Genomic DNA, 25,708 nt, shown 5'->3' on the forward strand with positions numbered 1-25,708 from the left:
AAGGAAGGATCACCTCACTCTGTCATAAACCTTAGCCATGTCCAACTTGATAAACATCAATTTTTCCTTTGAGCTAGCCATAGAATGGATGACCTCAGTTGCAATTACAATCCCATCTAGAATTTTCCTACCCACTACAAAACCACTTTGCTCTTTAGAGATCAAATCAACAAGCCCCTTCTTCAACCTATTAGCAATAATTTTAGCAATAATTTTATAGATTACATTGCATAAAGAGTGTTGGTGTTTGAAAATGTTACCCGTTTCTAATTACCTCGATGAGAACAAAACATACCTAGAGGCAGCTAACTCCCATTTTCAACATGCCCATTCAAACACCAGGCCAACTATAAGGCATGGCCCTTCTTCTTCTTCAGGCTCTGCAAGACCTAGGCGGGTGAACCTCTTTAGATCTGACTATGTGACCAGTGCAATAACCATATTCAGGATCTATAAAAGAAGATGAAACCCCTAATTCTTCTATGCTTAACCTAGAGATTACAAGCATGAAATAGCTAAGGACATGACTCATGAAACTGGAAAGCTAAGTACCGGTTATACTTTGAATACTTTTCAACATAAAATGAAAATGATTTAATAGATTGATGTCAGCAAGACCCAAGTATGAGCAATAGAACTTAATGATCCTATCTCTGATCAGTGCCTTATCTATTGGGCAATTAAATGAATCATAACCATACATCTCCTGGAAACCTCAGACGTATCTCTACATCAAGATCTCTGACCTATCTTTCACCTTGTGAATAGACATCTGCTATAGAATGAATCTCATACTCAGAACATCCTATCATGAAATCTGCAAACCCTTATGACAAATATCAAGCAATTACATGGTTCTTTGTTCCATAAGCAAGACATTTTAACCACATACATTACAAAATGAAATGCAACCTAATTCATGCTCTTCGATCAAAAATTAGAAGAAATAACAGAGCCATAATTAGGAGACAAGATTCAGACTAAACTTCAAACCTTTGTTGCTCTTTATTTGCTTTCCTTGAAACCAAATACATGAAATGTACAGAAAACAACTCATAAATCATCTAATAGACCATAACTATCTGCATAAAACATACATGCTGCTCAATACAACAGAGAAATGCTGAAGAATGGAGGTGGAATCACAGTTCTGGATCCAAAAAAGTGGTCTCACAGAATGACTGCAACTTTCCTACCAACAATGGTCTTACAGTAACAAAAAACTGAAACCCCTACAAAGAATGAAAGATAGAAAGATATAGAAGAGAAAGAATTCTCGGATCTGATCTTTACTTGACAAGTGTCCACTTGAAATTCAATCTTCTGGCAACTAAAAACTTCTTCCTTCCTTCTCCCATCTGATCTGATTTGATTTCATCATTAATCTGTAACAAACTTGCAAAATATCTCCTATTGAATGATGAAATCCTTTGAGCCACCAAAATATCTGATTTTCACTTAAATGCTTGGTAAAATTTTAATTTTACTGAATGAATGTGTTCAAATTTCAACCCAAATAGTATTTTTACTGCGCTTTAACCATATTCAGATCATTTCTATGTCAGAAATTAGTTCTGATCTTTGATTACTTGAATACAGTTATGATCTGGGAACCTAGGAGAAAACCTGGTATAGCATGAACACATTGCTACTTGTGTAAAATCTGACTCCACAATTGGAAAATTCAGCTCTTCTCGGTTTCGACCATATATTGGAGTGCCCATTTTTCCTAAAAAATATTCTAGTTATGGCCTTCTGAAAATTGGCCCTCTATTCATGGTCTCCATATGTTTTGCCAAAAACTAAACTTTGCATATAGTTCAAACTATATTAAAGTTCAAACTTTATTTAAAACGTTATTCATGTGATTTTGAGAGGAAATTGATAAAATATTAAAATTTGGAAACTCACAAATTCCCCACTACTTTCTATCTGGGTCAAACCATGTTGACCAAATTGATGACACGTGGCAGATCCTGATTGGTTCTCTTCTTGCACTGTTGGTGCCACATCATCATCTTACTCGTTGTACAGTCATCATCGCTATCTTGCTATATTAATTGTCGTGCACCTTCCTCTTGGTGACATTACGATGACTGTCAGATCTGCCACGTGGCGCAATCTGGTGCGCTCCTGACATTTGCTCGCGACATCATTATCTAATCATTCTGTTGCTGCCACTTGTCATCACTTGATTCGCTGATGGCACTACAATGGGACCCATGCCGCTCATTATCTCCTCATCGGATTTCTAAATTTTTTCTGGTGACTCGCTAAGTCGCTAGCTGGATTATTTGGGATTTTCTGGCAAGCGCCATAGCGACCTGCCAGATTTTTGACTTTTTTGGCCGCTTCAATTTGTTGACGTCATTGGTCTTTAATTGCATTTTCCTTCAAAATTTAGCTCTTTAATGAACCCGCCAATTGTAGCCATCCATTACTAGTCGGACCCACACATTCTTTGTACCTTTCAAACCTATGAGTCTTTGAGACATATGTTTTTCTGTTTGTTGTTGTATTTAAAGCACAAGAATAACACATATCCTGCGAATGTGGGATCAATATCATTCAATGGCCTTTTGCACAACGCTATCTCTAAATTGAGCCCATTAACAGAGCTAACCTTGACCGCACTCCCCTGTTGCTTGCGTTAGTCTTTATGTTGCGCAACACCTGTTCTTTTTTTATGCCTACGGCTTTGACTTTGAAATTGTGTGGCATTTTCTTGGTGTGGCCTGGCTACTGTGGCTTGGACTATGTTTGAATGTTTTCTATTGTTTTAACTGTCGTCTTCACTTCCATGGAAGCTGCTCCTCCGTTGCGTGTGGAATTTTGTTCTTAATATGCCTGCGGCTATGAAATGGTGCAGATTTCTTTCACTTGGCGATGCCTCTCTTTTTTGCATCCAAACATTGTCTTCCTCTTCAACTATGGATTACCTTTAAAAACTATGGCTTTTTCTTGATGTGATCATTCTTTAAGAACTGTGGGTTCTTCCTTACTGCTGCGTGAGTTCTTCACAATTGGTCTACTCGTGATTTTTCCTGGGGGCATCTTTCTAAAAGACATGGGCAGAAACCTTGGACTAACAGCTTTACACCCTGCTCATAGTGGCTTGTTTTGTAGCTCCCTCTATCTGCCATTTTGGCGTGTTCTGCTTGCTCTTACTAGTCTTGGTCTACTTGGCAATTTATTTGTGAGACATCAGATTTCTTTCTGCCCATTCCTTTGTATAGCAGTGTGTCGCCCTTTATTAGGCGTGAGGATGAGTCTCATTAATCCTGTCTTACATTGGGTTTTCAAATGTTGACTGGGCTTTTCTTTTAATTTGTGTGGCTATTCTTTGAAAGGCGTGGGTTTATCCTCTCAAGGCGTCGACTTCCTATCTCAGCGTGGAGGTATGCTTACATCTGTTGTTTCCTTTGTTAGATGTCGTGGTTTGCTTTTTTGCTTGAGACATCTTCCATTCACTGTGTCCTTCTTTCACAAAGCAGTGGGAGCTCTTTGAAACAGTGGCTTCTTTGGCTTAAGCCATTCCTTGCTCTCCTTCATTTTGACGCCTTTGTCTTCACAAGTTGCTCCCCTATTTTTGTTCATTGCATTTCCGTATGATCTCAATCTGAGTTCAAATCATATGTTCTTCAAAAAGGTAAGCCCTCTCAAGTATTCCAGTCTTGTGTTTCTAATTTTACATGAATCCAAGTTTAAACTCTCCAAATTTGTCAACTTGTTAATTTGAGCATTGCTATACAACCCACAATCTTATGAGATGATGAAATTGCAACATTTGCATCCTCATCAAGTGTGAAGTGAGTTATTGCCTCTGTCTAGGTGGACAGGAAACATAGAATCTACATGAAATGAAAACATTGCTTCCACTCTCGATATTCTATTTTCCTCTATTTACTTTTCTTTTAAACTGCACACAATCCTCATCAGCCTGCTGGAACCAGTCGGACCCCAAAGCGGGTTCGGCTAATTTTTTTTTTTGTTTCTAAACAACTGACAATTCAAACTGATCCATCAACCTCCTTAAACTGATTGGAATCCACTTTGACTACTAATTGATCATTAAAACTCCTTTTAAATAAATTCCACACCACTGTGAAATTTGTGTCAGGAGGCCTATTGCCTGGCTTTAAAAACTGACCTGGACAACTAGACAGGCTTTGAAACCTGACCCACTGATTCTTTGCTCCACATAATTTCACCTTGTCAGATCTTGTCTCATGACCAATTCGGGGTCAAAAAATATTGAGCATCAAAGTCGCCTTCTCAGGTTTATTTGCAAACAAACACATCATAAAACAACAAATTGACTCTGGAATTGGCTTGGAAAACTGGACAGATGAACAATTGGGAAGATGAAAATTGGGGCATTGATTCTCTGTCATGAGGACAATATGAATTTGCAATTTGGGCTCATGACGAATAACAGGGTACAAATGGCGAGCATTCAAAGTAAGCTACTCAGAATTTTACAAACTGGACATGCTGACAGAAAGCATTTTTGTGAATGGAATTGACTTGGAAAAGTGTGCAAACGAATTTTTCACGACTTACAAACTGACATACTTAGAGTATTTTTAGAGTAGAACATAGGTAAATAAACCATTTGATCTAGGCAATCATGGATCTCAAGTTATAACGTCTCGAATAGGGGTCCTGATAAATCTGCAAATGCTGACACTAGTAAAAGGTTACAAATTGCGTTTGGAATCACATTCAAAAACATATCAAACAGATTCATCAAGACTTAAAAATTGAAACATAACAAGTATCTGATGTCTACAATATAACACAAAAGGAATTTCAACATTTGGGTCAACTGGGTCAAATTTATAGTATGTCAAACAGGGCTTCCTAGAATTAGGTGCAAAGTGCAAAAGCATGAAAACAGTAACTGACCAACTTCAAGGGATTCAAAACCTAGTCAAATGAACTCAAAATGACTCAAAATATGAAAAGTAGGTTCTTGGGTATGGACACTAGATAATCTCAAAGTGGCAAGTCATGACACATTTCTGGGTGCAAAATATTCAATGGAAAACACAGCCTCCTGTCATTGTTTGACACTAGGGCAGAATTGCAAATTTGACAAATGCTTGAAATAGGAATTCGTCAAATGACTCAGAAACTCAATTTAAGTTCACGAAATACTTAGACATGCTGAATGAAAGGTGCTAGAAGTGTTAAACACCTTAGAGGTCTCAAATGGATAGCTGGGTACATAGGCACCAAAAAGCTTTCATAGGGCTTAATTTCTCAACAGTGCTCAAAATCAAGGCTGCAATTTTGAGCGCCAACAAAGAGATAGGCAAAAATTGGCTTAACCTATTAGCTCCCTCATTCTTGGGAATAAGAGCAAGAAATGTAGTTAGAGCCCTTAACATCTGCTTATAGTGTTGAGACTCATGAACCATAGCCAGAAGATCAAGTTTGATGATATCCTAGAATTCTTGAAAAAACTCAATTGGGAAGCCATCAGGTCCTAGTGCTTTGCCTTTCTTCATATTAAAAACAACCCCTTCAAGCTCTTCAAGCGAGATGTCCCTCATGAGCTATTGATTCATAACTTCAGTCACAAGAGAGGGAATACATTAAAGAATTTGTGCTTCCTCAAGAGACCCCTCTTACGAGTCCTCTCTAAAAAGAGATTCAAAGTATTGCATTGCCTCCCTAAACATTTCCAAGAAGGAAGAAAGATACTCTCCCCTATCATCCACCAACCTTGAGATAGAATTACCATGTCTCCTAGCTTTCATAGAATTAAAGAAAAAAGCTATATTATTGTCCCCTTCCTAAAGCCACTCAATTCGTGCCTTTTGTTTACAAAACATTTCCTCTCGCAATTCCCATTCTTCCAACAATTTTATAGCTTGAGCCTCATCCTAAAGCAATTCATCTATTACCCCATCCTCCCTTATCCTTCTTGTGATACCATCTGGATTTGCTTGGGCCATTTCCATTTCATGGGAGACATTCCCATAGTGCAAACAATTCCACCATTTGAGCTCAAATTTAACATATTGAAGAAGCTTAGTGAAGATATACATTGAGGTGCCATAGGCTAGTCTACCTTGCCTCCACCAAACTAAGACCAAATTGTACAAAGATGAATCTCATAGCCACATAAGTTGGAACCTGAAATAGGGCTTTCGAAGCACTCGAGTTGACTCAATAGAAAGTTTAATAGGCCAATGGTTTGATGCTCCTTAATCCAATATCCCAAAGTAAGATAATCACATCCCTCCAACCTAGTAACAAGAAACCAAAAACTGATCTAACCTTTCTGCAATACAAAACTCTCCTCTCCAATAGTTTTTCCAGGTGAACTAACCATTGCTAGGTTTGATATCCACAAGATTCAAGGCATTGATATTATCTTGAACCAATAGTGCAGAAGGCTCCAATCTTCTTGTACCACCCCACTTCTTAGCTAACTCACAAATAGCATTGAAATCTCTAGCCAAGATCCAAGGATGAAAAGACAACATGCTATGAATCAACCTAATATGAGCCCACAAAGCTTGTTTGCCCTAAAAATCAATAGGAGCATAAATATTGGAAAATAATATGATGTCCCCTTTGTCTAGGCAAGTAGCAATCATAGACATAGAGGATTTAGAGGAAATCCACCAAAGAGGTTGGATTTTTTGAGGATTCCATAAATGAGCTAGACCCCCTAAAGCACCATGAGCTCCAATGCATTAGCACTCCCCACTTCTCCACAACTTGGGCTTTAGAAATTGCATACTCTCAATAGATAACTTAGTTTCCTATAAAAAAACATCAAGATGTTGCCTTCTGACTAACTCATAAATCACTTTTTTTCTAGGGCCGTTGCTCAAGCCCCGTACATTCCATCACAAAATAATCATTTCAAGGGGCCTAAAAAATAGAATCCAGAGGGTTAAATTCCCCTGACTCCACCAAATTTTCACCAGCTAATTTAATCTTATCCACATCCTTTTATTAGCTAGGTTTAACAAATTTCTCTACCCTACCCTTCTTGATATCCTTTTATAGAATGCCCAGTTTGGGAGGAGGCTTAATCTTTGCTGCCGAGCTTGAACCAATATGTTGTCCAATAGATGGAGAATCCACTCCCATTGTTGTAACAATGGCCAAGGGTTCTTGCAACTTAGAAATCCCATTTTGCTGATACTCTTCCAATTGTCGAGACTCATACCCTAGTGGCTCCATAGAAGAATCAATACCAGGACCCTCTTGAACTAAGCCTACAAGCCCATGATCCAAGTTGAACAAACTTGGATTCACCTCTTATTGGCTAAGCTCATCCAAAACCTCAAATCTATTGAAGGTACCATCATCATGCCTTTCTTTAAAAGGCCTCTTTTGACCCCTGTTCTGATTTTGAGCCCTCACCAAAGAAAAACCATTAGAAGCACCTATCTCATCAGGAGAAATGCTCTTCCCTTTATCTGCCCTAGAAGGATTGCTCATAGGCTGGGAAGGCTAGGATTCTTCAGGCTTGTTCCTTGGGCATCTCTACTGAAAATTACCATATTCTTGACAAAGATGATAGAGAAAAGGAAGAGTTTCATAGTCCAATTGCCACACCCAAGAATAAGAACCCAAACACATCTCTATTGTGTCGAGTAAAGGTATACTTAGATAAATTTCAACACAACTATGTGCAAAAGTCATTACCTTTTTACCTAGGGTCTGCGATGAAGTACCTATAGGTTTTCCAAGAAAAAAGGCCAAAAGATGCAACACATCCTCTCAACAGCATTCCATAGGAAACCTCGATAAATGAACCCACACTGGGACCCAATTTGGTAGCTCCTTTTTCAGGTTGAAGCCAACATGCCATGGCTTGATAAACAACCCAACCTTATTGTGGAAATAAGGACCTCCCTCGAACACCCAATTGTGATCAGTAGTGCAATTAAAAGTAACTATGAAATAATTATTTGCCAACAACATTATCTCCATTTCCCCCTCTGGCTCCCAAGTCTTTTGGGCCCAAGCCTCCAAAAATTGCAAGGAAACCCTTGTCCCCAAAAAATTACAATATAAGGAGTGATGCAAATAATATTCCACATCCTCAACAATCATCTCAATAGGCTTGAAATCTAAATGAGGGCTCCTCACATCCATCTCCCCCTAGCATCCTCCATTTACATGAACTAGGGACAAGGAAAGAGAGACCTCCATGACCCTTTATTGAATCCCCTCCTAACTTCAAATCTACACCTTCAATCGCCCTGTCCTCTAAAGATCAAGTAGACCAAAGCTGTAGGCTAGCAAAGCCACCAGTAACAACAATAGTTCCCACACTGAAACACAAATATAAAGGATGCACATGTTGTAACCCACCTCAGCACAAATCTCCCCCTCCGAAAGAACGACCCAGTCTAAGCTCTACCAAGATGAGCAACCCAAAGCTAACCCTTGCAACACCTATTGCCCACTAGCATAGCTCTTAAAAAATCAAACCAAGCTAGGGCACAAGTGTCCTAGCTCAAGACACAGACTGTTCACCCGAGATCCATCTTCCATTTTATTATAATTATTATTATATAGAGTAATATTATATTATTATTATATAATAATATTTATGATTATTATGATTATTATTATTAAATATATAGTAATATTATATGATTATTATAGTTATATAATCTAGTAATATATTACTATTATATTAATATATACAGTATTATATTATTATTATACTAAAATATACAATATTATATTATTATTATTAAATATAATATTTTCATGAAATGATTGAAAGGGGTCATAGGTTAACCTATCACCCCTCTTGATGCATTTCATGACAACATATGTCCCTAGGGCCCATAGTGACACCTTTTGATGCATTCAAACCAATCAAATGTGTCCCTAGGGGCCCTAGGGCCCCTAGGGACAGATGTTGTCATGAAATGCATCAAGAGGGGTCATAGGTTAACCTATGACCCCTTTCAATGCATTCAAACCATCCAAATGCATCCCTAGGGCCTCTAGGTCCCCTAGGGACATATGTTGTCATGAAATGCATTGAGAGGGGTCAGAGGTTAACCTATGACCCCTCTCAATGAGTTTGAATCAACTAAATGTGTCCTTAGGGGCCCTATAGCCCCTAGGGACATATGTTGTCATGAAATGTGTCGAGATGTGTTATAGGTTAACCTATGACCCCTTTCGATTCATTCAAACCAATCAAATGGGTCCCTAGGGGTCCTATAGCTCCTAGGGACATACGTTGTATTGAAGTGCACCGAGAAGGGGTCATAGGTTAACCTATGACCCCTTTCAATGCATTCAAACCAACCAAATGCGACCCTAGGGGCACTAGGGCCCCTAGGGACATATGTTTTTAACCCTTTCTATGTATTGGAACCAACCAAATCCATCCCTAGGGCCCATAGGACCCTAGGGACATATGTTGTCATGAAATGCATCAAGAAGGGTAATAGGTTAACCTATGACCCCTCTTGATGCATTCAAACCAACCATATGAGTCCCTAGGGGCCCTAGGGACATATGTTGTCATGAAATGAATCAAGAGGGGTCATAGATTCTTAATGCATTTCATGACAACATATGTCCCTAGGGTCCTATGAGCCCTAGGGATGGATTTGGCTGGTTGCAATACATAGAAAGGGTTAACCAAATGCGTCTATTGGTGTCTTAGGGCCCCTAGGGACATATGTTTTCATAAAATACATTGATAGGGGTCATAGGTTAACCTATGACCACTTTGGATGCATTTGGTTGCACCCTGGATGCATTCAAACCAGCAAAATGTGTCCCTAGGGGTCCTAGGGCCCCTAGGAACATATGTTATGATGAAATGCATGAAGAGGGATCATAGGTTAACCATTATGCTCCAAGATTCTCTTTTGAACCATATAAACTTCTAAGGTATCTGACTGATAATATCATGTCCCTAGAAGTCATTAGTAGTTGCATATGACAAAATTCATAAAAAGAAGAAGAAATAAGGACTTGAACTCCCATTTATCATGGGAAATTTTGATAAAATGTGTCCATGCCTACAGGTAGCACAAAGGTTAGCCCAAAAACTAAAGTTCTACCATTTGACATTTTGTACAAAGAATGGATTATAATCCATAAAATAGAATTAGAGTGGTATGTGGCATAAATTACTAACACAAGATGCATCTTAAAGATTTTAGGGCAAATTCTATAGATGAGTATGAGATCGAGAGGAGGATGTTCTCCAAGTTGTCTCTTAAAATGATTAGAGCATATAGGATCCTATAGGTGTTGGATCAAGTAAGAGAAGATATAAATCTTATAGTATGTAATATGAGCCAACTAAGATATACAGGGTCATCCCTATCTATATAAGAAGAAAATGTCAGTGAGTGTTTTACATCTACTAGTTGATTGTATCAAGGATTCAAAAAATCAAATGTAACATGTCCATGAAGAATTTTAGAAGATTTAAACCTACATAATTAGCAAAAGCAATAGAGGCTTGAGGGGGTAACACCTCACACTATTGTCAAGTTTTTTTTAAAATTCCCTACATTGTGTTCTTGTAAATCAAATTCTTTAGCAATGAGAAAATCTCATTGAAGGAACCACAAAAAGAAAAACCACCAAAGAGATGAACAAAGCAAGACTAACAAGAATGAAGATATAGACTAACAATCGTCATTAAAACTAGCAGAAGAACATGACTACAAGCAAACACAAAGCAACACTTCAGAAGCCAATATTAGTCAAGGTGACTTATAACTAAACTTTTTGAAAGGTATCAACAAGGGGTAGGGTGGGAATAGAATTTCCTTCAATTGTTCAAAGGATTTGTGCTTATATGTTCCATCCTAATAATTTATTTAAGGCTTAAAAGATAATAGAAAGGAAATGGGTAGTTATAAACTCAATGGACTATGCCCCCATTGAAGATCTACATAAAGGAGATGGGGATGACAAAATTTAAGATTTAAAAGCTCAAGTGATCTGCTAAAGTGTGTTGCCTAGTAATTATACTGATTTGTTGGTGTTGTAATCTAAGAAATATATAAATCTTAAAGTGAAATGGCTTTCAAGGTACTCAATGGAAGATTAAATTATAATAATGAACTACAATAAACTTCTTGTGAAGAATACAAGTTCAAAGCTAGTTTCAAAGCAAGGTTTAGAAAAAATGCATAGAGATAAGTGAAGGTATAGTTCCTTTGACTTACATTTTTTTGATATCTGACAAGTATCAGCCTTAAACATCACAAAATTATAAATAACTCCAACAAAGCCATTCTAATTCCAACTCTTAACTAGGAGCATAGAGTGATTTCCTTTACAATTTATTGTGTGATTAGAGATGAGCAAAACATAAAGGTGGCATTGTTCTTTCTTGCATTAAAATTGGAACATAAGAATACTTACTGTAAGAGGGAATGCATACACCTCTGGGATAACTCAAAAAATTTAAAATTTGGTTCTTGCCTATGTCAGCTCCATTGCACTCTAAAACACAATAAAGTTTCAAGTTAATTGTAGAAAAGATTCCTTCATGAAAACAACTGCCAATTACCAATTGCAAATTTTTCTCAAGTAAATAAATAACTCACTTGAGGAGATTAAAGACTAGAAGGTATTTTAAAAGATGGTCTAGTAAAGAAAACCTAGTACAAGATATTTCTTTTTATTTGGACCACCTAATGCAATGCCAAAAAAGAGGTAGGAATTATTTTGTTCTATTTATTTTTTCATAGATAAGTAAGGACATGGCATAAAAGAAGTAAATAGGAGATAATACTTTATGTCAAAGAACTACCCTATTTTCAATTGCCTCAATTGAAACATTGGATTCCAACCCACATAGGACTTGTAAAGAATCTTCAAAATCCAAATCTTTAGCAATCTTAGCTTGTATGCCCATGAATACAGATTAGCAAGGATGATTTTAAATGAGGAAAAGTTTGAATCTCTTCATAGTTGAATCTTTGCACTACATAAGATAGAATCAAAATTTATTGAGTTTTACGAGCCATCTTGGAGCTTTTGTGATTAAAAAGAGCCCAAAAACCAATAAACTATAGGGAACTGCACTTAAATAGACACAAAGTATTAGGAATATGAGCATTTGTTAGCAAACATTTCATGCAATTTTATTAAAAAAATTCAATCATACCTTCTCCTCTCTTTCATATAATTGCCACCAATATACCTGCAATTGAAAGATGCCTCCAAGAAATGAAAATTCCCAATAGATATACCACAAATATACCAATTGTTATGGAAATTTGTTTCAAAAGTAATCTATTAATTTTTTTAAACTCAGACTTTGCAAATGAAAATAATTTACCATATGTTACCATTAAGGGCATGCGTGTTCACTTATCAGAAAATATTGATAATGTGTAAGGATCTTACCATGTTGATTGTGCTAAGACCTCCACACAAGTGCTTAGGAGCTATTTCAGCAATATACATAGGCACCTGACAAGATAACAAAGTATAATCTAAACAATTACATGAATATATAGTACATTCTCCTTCTTGATAATTCTAAAAAGTAACTACCTTTATTAGGTATGGCAGACTTTGATTGACTAGTTTCCAAATGTAAGAGCCAGTGCAATATGGGAGAATAAGATATCTGACTAATACAAATAAATATTTGTGATCAATGAATTTATATTTGTTTGAGTTTTTGACAAGATAACTACATATGTGTAGGATCATGGTCAACCAAACTATGGCCTTAAGTGGTAGTGAAAAACTAGCAAGTCAGGGTTACGTCAACTTGACACATAATTTTAAAGTGGTTCTGGACTTTATATCAAAAAGTTGTAAGCAAATAATCTATAGGAAATTGAATGTAGTTTCTAAAATACTAAGCCTTATTTGGAGAAAAAAATATTTGATTGGTCAAAAGTTTGGGTTTTAATTTAGCACTACAAAAATTTCAAGGCAAAAATAAAATGTAGGTATATGTCTAACCAACTTAATCAAAACTAAATGATAATATTTTTAAATATAATTATAGATATAAAAAGTAGACTCATGCCCAGATGTGATACATATTTTTGGGTATATTTATTCCAAATAAATAATTAAATATGAATTTTCTAGTTTCACTTTTTCAGAATAAAAAATCCTATGTTTGACCACCTTAACTAATTGAAAACTTTACTAAATTAATTATTATTTTTTTTTTGTTATACTAGGTGAAGCATAGAATGTGACACAACTTTTGGATTTCAAAAATGTTATACCGTTTGAAAGTTATAGCTATTTTTCAATCAATATGTCAATCAACACTTTACAATCATTTTCATTGAAAATTAACTAATAAATACTTATCAAACTCAGAATTTGACAACAATTATATTGGAGTTGTGAGAGTGTTATAAAAAACCCTTTCCGTTTCATCAAATTTTGATGAAAATAATATTGTCAAATGGCTAGTCGAAGTCCTAATGTAAGTGAAACACATCTCAAACACACTTTTTGAGTTGACTAAATAGGTTTGGCAAGTACAAAGCCTAATTGGATACCCGATATGAAATCAGGTACCCAAAAAATCCAAATATTCCAATCACCAAAAATTTGGAGGGAAACCACCGACATTGAAAAATTTTCAAGGGAAACAACCCATATTGGAGGGAAACAAAAATTTGGGAAATGTGGGCATTACTATTATTATAACATATGATTATGATTATTATTATTAACTATTATTATTATATATGATTATAATTATTATTATATATATTAATATTATTTTATTATTATTAAATATACATAGTAATATTATATGATTATTATTATATATAATAATATATGGTTATTATTGTTAAATATAATATCTAGTAATATATTATTATTATATCAAAATATATAGTATTATATTATTATTATTATATTAAAATATACAATAGTATATTATTATTTTTAAATATAATATTGTCATGAAATGCATTGAAAGTGGTCATAGGTTAACCTATGACCCCTCTATTTGCATTTCATGACAACATATGTCCCAAGGGCCTATAGTGACCCCTTTCAACACATTCCCAATGGGTTCCTAGGGACATATGTTGTCATAAAATGTGTTGAGAGGTGTCATAAGTCAACCTATGACCCCTTTTGATGCATTTGAACCAACCAAATGCATCACAAGGGGCCCTAGGGCACCTAGGGACATATGATGTCATGAAATGTGTTAACGATGCATTCCAACCATCCAAATATGTCCCTTGGGGCCCTAGGGATATATATTGTCATGAAATGCATCAAGAGGGGTCATAGGTTAACCTATGACCCCTTTCAATACATTCAAACCAACCAAATGCACCCCTAGGGGTACTAGGGCCCCTAGGGACATATGTTGTCATGAAATGCATCCAGAGAGGTCATAAGTTAACCTATGACCCCTTTCGATGCATTCAAACAAACCAAATGCATCCCTAGGGGCATATGTTGTCAACCCTTTTGACATATTGGAACTAAACAAATTGGTCCCTAGGGCCCCTAGGACCCCAAGGGACATATGTTGTCATGAAATGCATCAAAAAGGTTTATAGGTTAACTTATGACCCCTCTCGACACATTTTAACCAAACACATGGGAACCTAAAGGAATTGGCCCTCTAGGGACATACGTTGTCATGAAATGTGTCGAGAGGGGTCATAGGTTAATCTATGACCCCTCATGACACATTCAAACCAACCAAATGTGTCCCTCGAGGTCCTAGGGGCCCTAGGGACATATGTTGTCATGAAATGCATTGAGAGGGATCATAGAATAACCTATGACCCCTCTCTATGCATTCCTAGGGGTCCTAGGGCCCCTAGGGACATATGTTGTCATGAAATTCCTCGAGAGGGGTCATAGGTTAACCTATGACCCCTTTCAACTCATCCAAACTAAACAAATGTCTCCGTAAGGGTGTTAGGGCCCCTAGGGAAATATCACATCATAAAATGTGTCGAGAGCCTATGACCCTAGCCTATGATCCCTATCAATGCATCCAAACCAACCAAATGGGTCTTATGGGACCTAGGGCCCTTAGAGACAAATTTTTTCATGAAATGCATCGAGACAAGTCATAGGTTAATATATGACCCTTCTTGATGCATTCAAATCAACCAAATGTGTCCCTATGGGTCCTAGGGTGCCTAGGGACATACGTTGTCATGAAATGCATCGAGAGGGGTCATAGGTTAACATATGACCCCTCTTGACACATTCAAACTAGACAAATGTGTCTTGGGGGCCTGAAATACATTGTAATAAAATGTGTCACCTATGACCTCTCTCGATGCATTTGAGCCAACTAAATGCATCCCTAGGGGTCCTAGGGCCCCTAGGGACATACTTTATCATGAAATGTGTCAAGAGGGGTCATAGGTTAATCTACAAGTCCTCTCAACACATTCAAACCAACCAAATGCATCCCTAGGGGTCCTAGGGACATACATTGTAATGAAATGTGTCAAGAGGGGTCATAGCTTAATCTATGACCCCTCTTGACACATTCAAACCAAAAACATGCATCCCTAGGTTCCCTAGGGCCCCTAGAGACATACATTGTCATGAAATGCATTGAGAGGGTCATAGGTTAATCAATGATCTTGCTCGATGCATTCAAACCAACCAAATGCATTCGTAGCTGTCATAGTGCCCTTAGGGACATAAGTTGTGATGAAATGTATAGAGAGGGGTCACCTATGACCCCTATCAACACATTCAAATTAACCAAATGGCCAATAGGGACATATTTTGTCATCAAATGCATTGACTCAAAAAATTCAAACCAACCAAATGTGTCCGTAGGGGCCCTAGGCCCCCTAGGGAGACATGTTGTTATCAAATGCATCAAAATTGGCCATTGGTTAATCTATGACCCCTCTCGATGCATTCGAACCAATCAAATGCATCTGTAGTGGTGCTAGGGACCCAAGGGACATATGTTGTCATGAAATGCTTTGAGAGGGGTCATAGGTTAACCTATGACCCTTTTTCATGCATTTGAAACAACCAAATGTGTCTCGAGGGGCCCTAGGACCCCTGGTGACATATGTGATCATGAAATGCATTGATAGGGGTCATAGGTTAACTTATGACCCCTTTTGATGCATTCAAACCAACCAAATTTTCCCCTAGGGGCCCTAGGACCCGTAACCTATGAATCCTCTCGACACATTTCATTACAATGTATGTTCCTAGGTTCCCTAGGACCCCTAGGGATGCATTTCGTTGCTTTGAATGCATTGACAAGGTTCATGGATTAACACATGACCCCACTCGATGCATCTCATGACAATGTATGTACCTAGGGACCCGTTTGGTTGGTTGGATTGCGTCAAGAGGGGTCATACATTTACCTATCACCCCTCTCCGTGCATTTCATGAAAAATATGTCCCTAGGAGCCCTAGGGCCGCTAGGGACCAATTTTGGTGGTTCTAATGCATTGAAAAGGGTCATAGGAAAACCTATGACCCTTTTCGACACATTCAAACCAAAAAAATGTGTCCTAGGGGCCCTACGGCCCCTATAGATATATGTTATTATGAAATGCATCGAGAGGGAACATAGGTTAACCTATGACCCCTTTCAATGGATTAAAACCACCCAAATTGGTCCCTAGTGGCCCTAGGGCTCCTAGGGACATATTTGTTAGGAAATGCATTGAGAGGGGTGATAGGTAAGCCTATGACCCCTCTTGACGCAATCCAACCAACCAAACAGGTCCCTAGGGACATACATTGTCACAAAATGCATTGAGAGGGGTCATAAGTTAATCCATGAACCTTCTCAATGCATTTAAAGCAACCAAATGGGTCCCTAGGGGTCCTAGGGAACCTAGGGACATACATTGTAATGAAATGCATTGAGAGGAATCATAGGTTACGAGTCATAGGGCCCCTAGGGACAATTATTGCCATTAAATGCATCAAGATGGGTCATAGGTTAATCTATGACCTCTCTTGACATCTTCAAACCAATTTAATGTGTCCTTAGGGTACCTAGGGCCCCTAGGGACATACATTGTCATGAAATGCATCAAGAGGGGTCATAGGTTAATCTATGACCCCTCTCAATGCATTCAAACCAACCAAATGCATCCCTAGGGGTCCTAAGGCTCCTAGGAACATACGTTGTCATCAAATGCATTGAGAGTGGTCATAAGCTAATCAATGACTCCTCTCAATGCATTCAAACCAACCAAATGCATCCCTAGGGGTCCTAAGGCTCCTAGGAACATACGTTGTCATCAAATGCATTGAGAGTGGTCATAAGCTAATCAATGACTCCTCTCAATGCATTCAAACCAACCAAATGTGTCACTAGGTGTCCTAGGGCCCCTAGGGACATAAGTTGTCATGAAATCCATCGAGAGGGCTCATAGGTTAACCTATGACCCCTTTCGATGCATTCAAACTAACCAAATGTTCCCTAGGGACATATGTTGTCATGAAATGTGTTGACTCGACACATTCAAACCAACCAAGTGGGTTCCTAGGGGCCCTAGGGCCCCTAGGGACATATGTTGTCATCAAATGTGCAAAAATGGGCCATCAGTTAATCAATGACCCCTCTCGATGTATTTGAACCAACCAAATGTGTCCCTAAGGGTCCTAGGGCCCCTAGGGACATATTTTGTCATGAAATACTTTGAGAGGGGTCATAGGTTAACCTATGAACCCTATCTATGCATTCAAACCAACCAAATTCATCCCTAAGGAACTTAGGGCCCCTAGGGACATAGGTTATCATGAAATGTGTCAAGTGAGTTCATAAGTTAATCTATGACTCCTTTTGGTGCATTTGAATCAACCAAATGTATCCCTAGGGGTCCTAGGGCCCCTAGGGACATATGTTGTCATGAAATGCATTAAGAGGGGTCATATGTTCTTAACACATTTGAACCAACCAAATGGATCCCTAGGGGTCCTAGGGACCCTAGGAACATACATTGTTATGAAATGCATCGAGAAGGTTCATAGGTTAATCTCTGACCACTCTCAATGGATTTGAACCAACCAAATGTGTCCATAGGGGTCCTAGGTCCCATAGGGACATATGTTGTCATGAAATCTGTCAATAGGGGTCATAGGTTAACCTATGACCCCTCTCAATGCATTTGCACCAACCAAATGCATCCCTAGGGGCCTTAGGTCCCCTATAGAGATATGTAATCATGAAATGCATCAAGAGGCATCCTACATTAATCTATGACCCTTCGCAATGCATTCAAACCAACTAAATACCTCCCAAGGGGTCCTAGGGCCCCTAGGGACATATGTTGTGATGAAATGCATTAAGAGGGGTGATAGGTTAACCTATGAACCTTTCGATGCATTTGAACCGACAAAATACATCCCTATGGGCCCTAGGGCCCCTAGAGACATGTGTTGTCATGAAATGTGTTGAGAAGGGTCATATGGTTAACCTATGACCCCTTTTGATACATTCAAACCAACCAAATGTGTCCCTTGGGGCCTTAGCACCCCTAGGGATAGATTTTTTTATGAAATTCATTGAGAGGGATCATATATTAACCTATGACCCCTCTCGATGTATTCAAACTAACCAAATGCATCCCTAGGGGTCCTAGATCCCCTAGGGACAAATGTTGTTATGAAATGCATCAATGGGGGTCATAGGTTAACCTATGACTTCTCTCGGCATATTTGAACCAACAAAATGGGTCCCTAGGGGCCCTAGGTCCATTAGGGACATATGTTGTCATGAAATGTGTCAAGAGGGGTCATAGGTTAGCCTATGATCACTTTTGATGTATTCAAACCAACCAAATGTGTCCCTAGGGGTATTAGGGCTGCTACGGCCATATGTTGTCATGAAGTGTGCCAAGAGGGGTCATAGGTTAACTTATGACCCCTTTCAATGCATTAGAAGCAATCAAATCAATTTTCTAGGGGTCATAGGACCCTTAGGGACATATATTATCATGAAATTCATTGAGAGGGGTTATACGTTAACCTATGACCCCTCTCGACACATTTGAACCAAACACACTATCATGAAATGTGTCATGATGGGTCATAGGTTATTCTTTGATCCCTCTCAATGCATTTGAACAAACCAAATGCATCCCTAGGAGTCCTAGGGCCCCTAGGGACATACTTTTTCATGAAATGCATTGAACCAATCAAATTTTTCCCTAGGGGTCCTAAGGCCCGTAGAGACATATGTTGTCATGACATGTGTCAAGAGGGGTAATAAGTTAACCTATGACCCCTCTTCATGCATTCAAACCAACCAAATGGCTCCTTATGGGTCCTAGGGCCCTTAGGGACATATATTGTCATGAAATGCATTGAGAGGGGTCATAGGTTAACCAATGACCCCTTTCAACACATTTGAACCAACCAAATGGGTCCCTAGGTGCCCTAGGGCCTTTAGGGACACACATTGCCATGAAATGTGTCAAGAGTGGCCATAGGTTAATCTATGATCCCTCTCAATGAATTTGAACCAACCAAATGCATCTCTAGGGGTCCTAGGGCCTTTAGGGACATATGTTGTAATGAAATGGGTCGAGAGAGGTCATCGATTTATCTATAACCCCTTTTGACACATTTAAACCAACTAAATGCATCCCTAGGGGTCCTAGGACTTTTAGGGACATACATTGTCATGAAATGTATCAAGAGGGGTCATAGGTCTTGAAACATTCGTATAACCCCGCTCAATGCATTTGAAAAAACCAAATGCATCCCTAGGGGCCCTAGGGCCCCTAGGGACATATGTTGTAATGAAATGCATCGACAGGGGTCATAGGTAAACCTTTTACCCCTCTCGATGCATTCAAAACAACCAAATTTGTCACTAGGGGCCCTAGGGCCACTAGGGACATATGTTGTCATGAAATGCATCAAGAGGGATCATAGGTTAATGTATGACCCTTCTCGACACATTCGAACCAACCAAATGCATCCCTAGGGGCCCTAGGACCCCTAAGGCCCCTTTCGACACATTTGAACCAACCAAATGGATCACAGGTCATAATAATAATAACATATATTATGTTATTATATTTAATAATAATAGTTAAAATCATAATAATATAATATAATAATAATCATATATATAGTTATCATAAATAGTAATGAAATTTGTTTACATTGCCTATAAAATTTGTTCACTTCCCTCCAAAATTTGGGAATCAATTTCGGGTACCCAATTTGATATTAGGTATCTTATATACCCAATATGAGATTGGGTACTTGATAAGCTAGCATGATTTTCCAAACATATTTCCTATCATTGTAGACATGATAATCACGCTTTTTACAGGCCATTTTCACAAATTTGCAAAAAAATGACTTTTTGGGACTTAGACGATTGAAAAAGGTTAGATAATATATGATTAGGTGTTTGATATTGTTTTCTAAATGGGGAGTAGTACTCATCAAAAGGCTAAATGCAAAAGGAAGGTATTGAATGAAGACATTGCAATATATAGGGAAAGGGACAAGCTAAATCGTCGAAGGAAGAGACAAGGTATGTTAAATGTGAGTCAAGTTGACAATGTATTGGTCGAAAGTGAAATCATAGAATTAGATAATGAATATGTGTAGTTGGGGAATTAAAATGTACCACTTGATAATGATAATTCCAGGATTGAAAATTTAGAGAATGAAAATTTGGAGAATGAAATGCTATTAGGTCATAATGTAAATTGCATGATTGATCATGTCAAAAATGACAATGCATAGGAATCTTACATATCTCCTAATTATAATCGACATGAAGTTTATAAAACACCAAAGTGGATAATTGAAATTTATGAAATGATTATTACCAATTTGGAAGGGAGCAAAATCAGAAAGAACCATTCGGTCATGGGCTTCAAAACTATATAAGATGTTTGTTGACAAAAAGATAGTGGTGGAGCAATGTCAACTTTTTATGCACTTATTAAAAATGCAAAAAATGAGACATATGCTTTCCAAATTGAAGATTCATGTCAATAAAAAATTGGAAAGAAATGCCATTATTGTGCATAATCTTTTCAATCCTCTCAATAGCATTGGAAAAAATAGCAGGAAAAAGGATAAGAGAGCTGCTCAAAGGGTTATCACAACAACTTTGGTAAGTCATAATTTGAGAAAGGGTAGATATATGAGGCAAACTTGTATTTATTTGAACCTAAATCATACTACTTTGAGAAGAACACTTAGTAGATGAGAGAGAATTGATAATCCTCTTCAAAATGAAATATGGGCTTTTGGTGGGAGACTTCCATGTTTTTATAAGAAGCTATCCATTGATGTGAAGGAAGAAATTACATAATTTTGGCACTCTAGCTCATGAGTATCACACAATGCTAAAGATGTGTTAAAGTTGAGAATTGGCATTAGAGACCGCACACCACATCCTAAACATTATTTGGAGGTAAGTCGAACTATGTTGTTCAAACAATTTAGACAGAGTCATCCAAGTTTTCATATATCACAAAGGGCTTTTGAATCTTTGAAGCCATTTTATTGTGTGCTACTTAAAATTTGAAATACATGTTGTCGCAAATATCATGTCAAGATTTCTATGCACTATGAACTATAAAGCTCCATCCTTTCTACTTTACATAGTAAAAAAATGTTGGAGAATTGTGGTGCTAGTGGTCTTCCAAAATCATCAAGAGACTTGCTAGATCAATTTGTATGTTGTAGAGTTGATGGTTGTTTCTTTTATAGAAATGCTTGCTTAAATGAGAAGTGTTCAGAATGTGGTGGCTTATCCAAGTTCAACACATGTTTCTATGAGAAGTGTGAACAAGATCTTGGGAAGACAGTAGTAAAAAAAAAATGGTATATGAAATGGTGAAATGCATATTGAAGAGTGGGGGTGAGGGCTCTAGATGTGAATTGGTTACAAAAGAAATTAGTGTGGCTAGTTTTATTTCAGATTTCAAGATAAATATTTTCTACAAGTATGCAAGACATAGTCACAGGTCTTAGTGGTTGGATCAAAAATTTAGAATGTGTAAGGAGACTTTTCCCATTGGCACTATTATATCAGTTGTTGACTTTTATGAGAACTGCACATTGAAGCCTCAAAATGAGACAAAATATCAATATTACAACTCCATTTAGATTGCTATTTTCATCCACATAACATATAGAGATGCCCCTAATAGTGTGGAAGATAATTAGAAGATTATTAGAGAGTACGATTTTTATATGAGTGATGATAGATCTCACTGTCACAAGTTTGTGAAACATTGTTTTAAGAATTATTTTGATTTCTTACAGGGGCATGCAATTACTATGGATAAACATATCATTTGGTCAGATAATTATACACCTCAATTCAAGAATTATCGCATGTTTTATTGGTTGTGTTGGGTGCACATAGAGAGGGGGTGCCTCATAGTTGGAGTTTTTTTAAGTCCGGCCATGGGAAAGTGGAACACAATGGAGCAAGGGCATGTGTGAGGAGAGCTATAGTTAAGGAGAAATTGAAGATTTTAGGAGCAGAGCTTCTTGATGCTCATAGCATTGTTGATTAGTGTAGTTCAACAATATCATAGGGGAGCCTCTTGATTTAGTAGTACACAAGTTCTTTTTGTTTGTTGAGGAAGGGTCTAGAGGTGGTAGATCAAATTGTGCTATAGTAAGAGACCCATAAAAAATGCATTCATTCTAGAGCTTTGATTCTAGTGCATGGACCATTTGGATATGACAACTAGCTTTATTTTGTCCTAGTTGTTTTTAGTGTTATTGGGATCATTGTGCATTAAGTGAGTGGGTGGGCACATAGGCTCCACATTATTTTACTCAATTGTCTATCATACCCTCTATCAGAAATTATGACATGGAAAGTTTATTTGAGCATAACCATCTATCATATATTTAGCTAGGATATGTCTTTGCATTGGTTGCACCACAAGGAAATGATAAGAAATCAAATTATTGGTTAACACATTGTATAAGAGGTAAACAAAATATTACACAACCAATCACAAATGATGATGGATTTACATATCCTACTGGTTCAGTGGTTGTCACTAGAACATGGCTACAAACATACATGCTTAGAAGGAATGGAGTTCCTACATTCAAAGACTATCAGAACCACAAAATAATTTTCATATATTTTGCATCTTATTATAACAACAAATGTAAAGTTGTTGAAGCATCAAGGAAGACCAAAAGTAAAATAAATTTTTACTATTACTAATATTGATAATGAAGCCTTATTGGAGACCCTAAAAAAGAGAGAGGACCCTACTGGAACACTCAACTAGGTATATTTACTTATTATGTTATTTTGTTCATAATGATTCGGTGAACTAATGATTATCTTGTTTAATGAAATAAGTCACTAATATTTTTTATGATATTGGAATGCAGTTACATCATGAAGAGTAGCCATACATGAAGATAAAGAAATAAAAAAGGAGCAAAATGAAGAAAAATGTATTGTAGTTTTGAAACTACAATTTTTGACAATACTTTTATTGACACTATGATTTTTGACACTACTATTTTTGACACTATGATTTTTGGTAGTTGTGTATTGATGTAATAATGATGAAACACTTGAGATATTCTAAATGTAAACTTGTTGATTTAATGTAAGAAAAAAAGATGATTTAACTTAATGCAATATATGTGGAGGGATCTAAAAAATAATGATTTTAATACATACTAACACCAAACTTGCATTGTGCCCAATGCAATAAACTTTTGAGAGGTAACAAATAATTTTTTTGCTCAATAATAACCCTAGTGACACCCTTGTTCCTACCACAAAGTGCCTCCATCATCCGTAGCCACCCCGTACGGAGGAGTCTCCAAGGTGTTGTAAGTGTGTGTCAAGGTTGATCTTTTGAGGGTCTTAACTTGGAGCTCCTGGGGGCTATTGATGAAATGTTGAATGCTACAATATATTCATGGTGATGCCTAAAATAACCTATCTCAATTTCAAGAGATCACATTCTATTTGGATTCGGCACAGTGATCTTGCTCAATGCCAAAACTTGCAGTGTGCCTCAGTTCATAGGTGCATCACAACGTAACTTTGAAACTGCTGATCTTGGAATCACATCATCAACACCATTAGCTCTGGATGGGTGGGTGAACCCTAGTGACACCCTTGTTCATGCTACAAAGAGCCTCCATTGTTAGAGCCTCCATCCTCCACAGCCACCCCATACCAAAGAGTCTCCAAGGTGCTCTAAGTGTGTATCGAGGTTGATCTTTCAAGGGTTATAATTCAGAGATCACAAGGGATACCAATGAAACATTGAATGTTCCATTACAATCATGCTAAGGCCTAAAATAACCTATCTTATTTTTGAGAGATCACATTCCTTTTGGATTCGGCACAGGGATCTCGCTCGATGCCAAAACTCATAGTCTACCTCTGTTCATAGGTGCATCGCAGCATAACTTTGAAACTGCTGATCTTGACATCAAATCATCAGAGCCATTAGCTCTAGATAGGTAGGTGAACCCTAGTGATGCCCTTGTTCTATCCACAAAGAGCCTCCATCATTTGTAGCCACCCCATAACAAAGAGTCTCTAAGGTGCTCTAAGTGCATATGAAGATCAATCTTCCAAGTATCATAACAAAGAGCTCGTAAGGGCTATCAATGAAACATCAAATGCTACAAGATGGTCATGCCAAGGCCTAAAATAAGCTATCCCATTTTTGAGAGATCACATTCTATTTATATTAGGCACATCAATCTCGCTCAATGCCAAAACTCGCAGTGTGCCTTAGATGGGCAAAAAAAATACCAAGAATAACATGGGCAAAATAACAAAATTCCACAATATGCTTAAAACACTAGGTTTCAGTGATTTATTCCATGATATACATGAACTTATTATTCATGAAAATAAGGGTATAATGGAGATAATATTTGCACTTGAAAACAAGTGGAACGATCCAAATAAGGCTTCAAAATTTTGTTCATTTAACCCAAGTGTAAATGCAACTACAAATAAAATTGCACTGTGGGTAGTTAGGTCAACACACATGGCATTACCTCAAGTATTCCCTTGCCTAGAAATTGTTATGCTCTGTGCCGAAAATTATGATGAAAATAGAAAAGAAATTATGAATAAAATTACTCACGAGGAAATTTTGTCCATAACTGAGAGTGAATTTGCTAGTTTGTTGAACCTAGGGTTTCAACAACAATAGTCAAATGTACATATTGACCTGGGAAAGCTGGCAGATGATTATGAAAAATTAGATGCAAAATAGAGAGATTCTTATATCAAAGGAATAACAAGTGGTTGTAGGCTGAGTCCAAATCACATGCCTCATGATTTTGAATTTTTTGTGCCATGGGCACAGGACACTATTTCCTTGCTAGCATTTTGTTTGGGATTGGATAGTAACAAACAAGTGGATGCCAGCATTCTTGAAATGCTTTATCATATTCATTTTTAAAAAGAACCAGTAAGATATCATTTTATTGAGCACATTGTTCGTTGCATGCAAGATCAATTACTAATGATTCAAAGAGGTTCAGAGAAGATATTTAGATCCACAACCTACTTGTTTTATCTTCTCCTAGCAAAGAATTGTGCATTATTTGAGGAAAACAAGCTTTGCAGTCAGACTCAAGGCCAAAGTCCAATATATGAGTGGACACCTTAGATAAGGATGATTGATAACAAAAGGAACTACAAATTTTTTGTAAACTTCTTTTTGGCACCAATGTACATTAAAATTACAGGCACTCCAATGCTTAGATTGCCTATTAC

General features: G+C 37.3%; 1 pseudogene; it reads right to left on the reverse strand.

Moving 5' to 3' along the window:
* Positions 1 to 7,023: 7,023 nt before the first annotated feature.
* LOC149543217 (glucan endo-1,3-beta-glucosidase 2-like) overlaps positions 7,024 to 25,708 on the reverse strand; it is a 34,325-nt pseudogene continuing 15,640 nt past the window's right edge.

Source organism: Cupressus sempervirens, chromosome 8 (assembly GCF_028749045.1).
Source record: "Cupressus sempervirens isolate cs-2001-9-10 chromosome 8, ASM2874904v1, whole genome shotgun sequence".
NCBI classification, from domain to species: domain Eukaryota; kingdom Viridiplantae; phylum Streptophyta; class Pinopsida; order Cupressales; family Cupressaceae; genus Cupressus; species Cupressus sempervirens.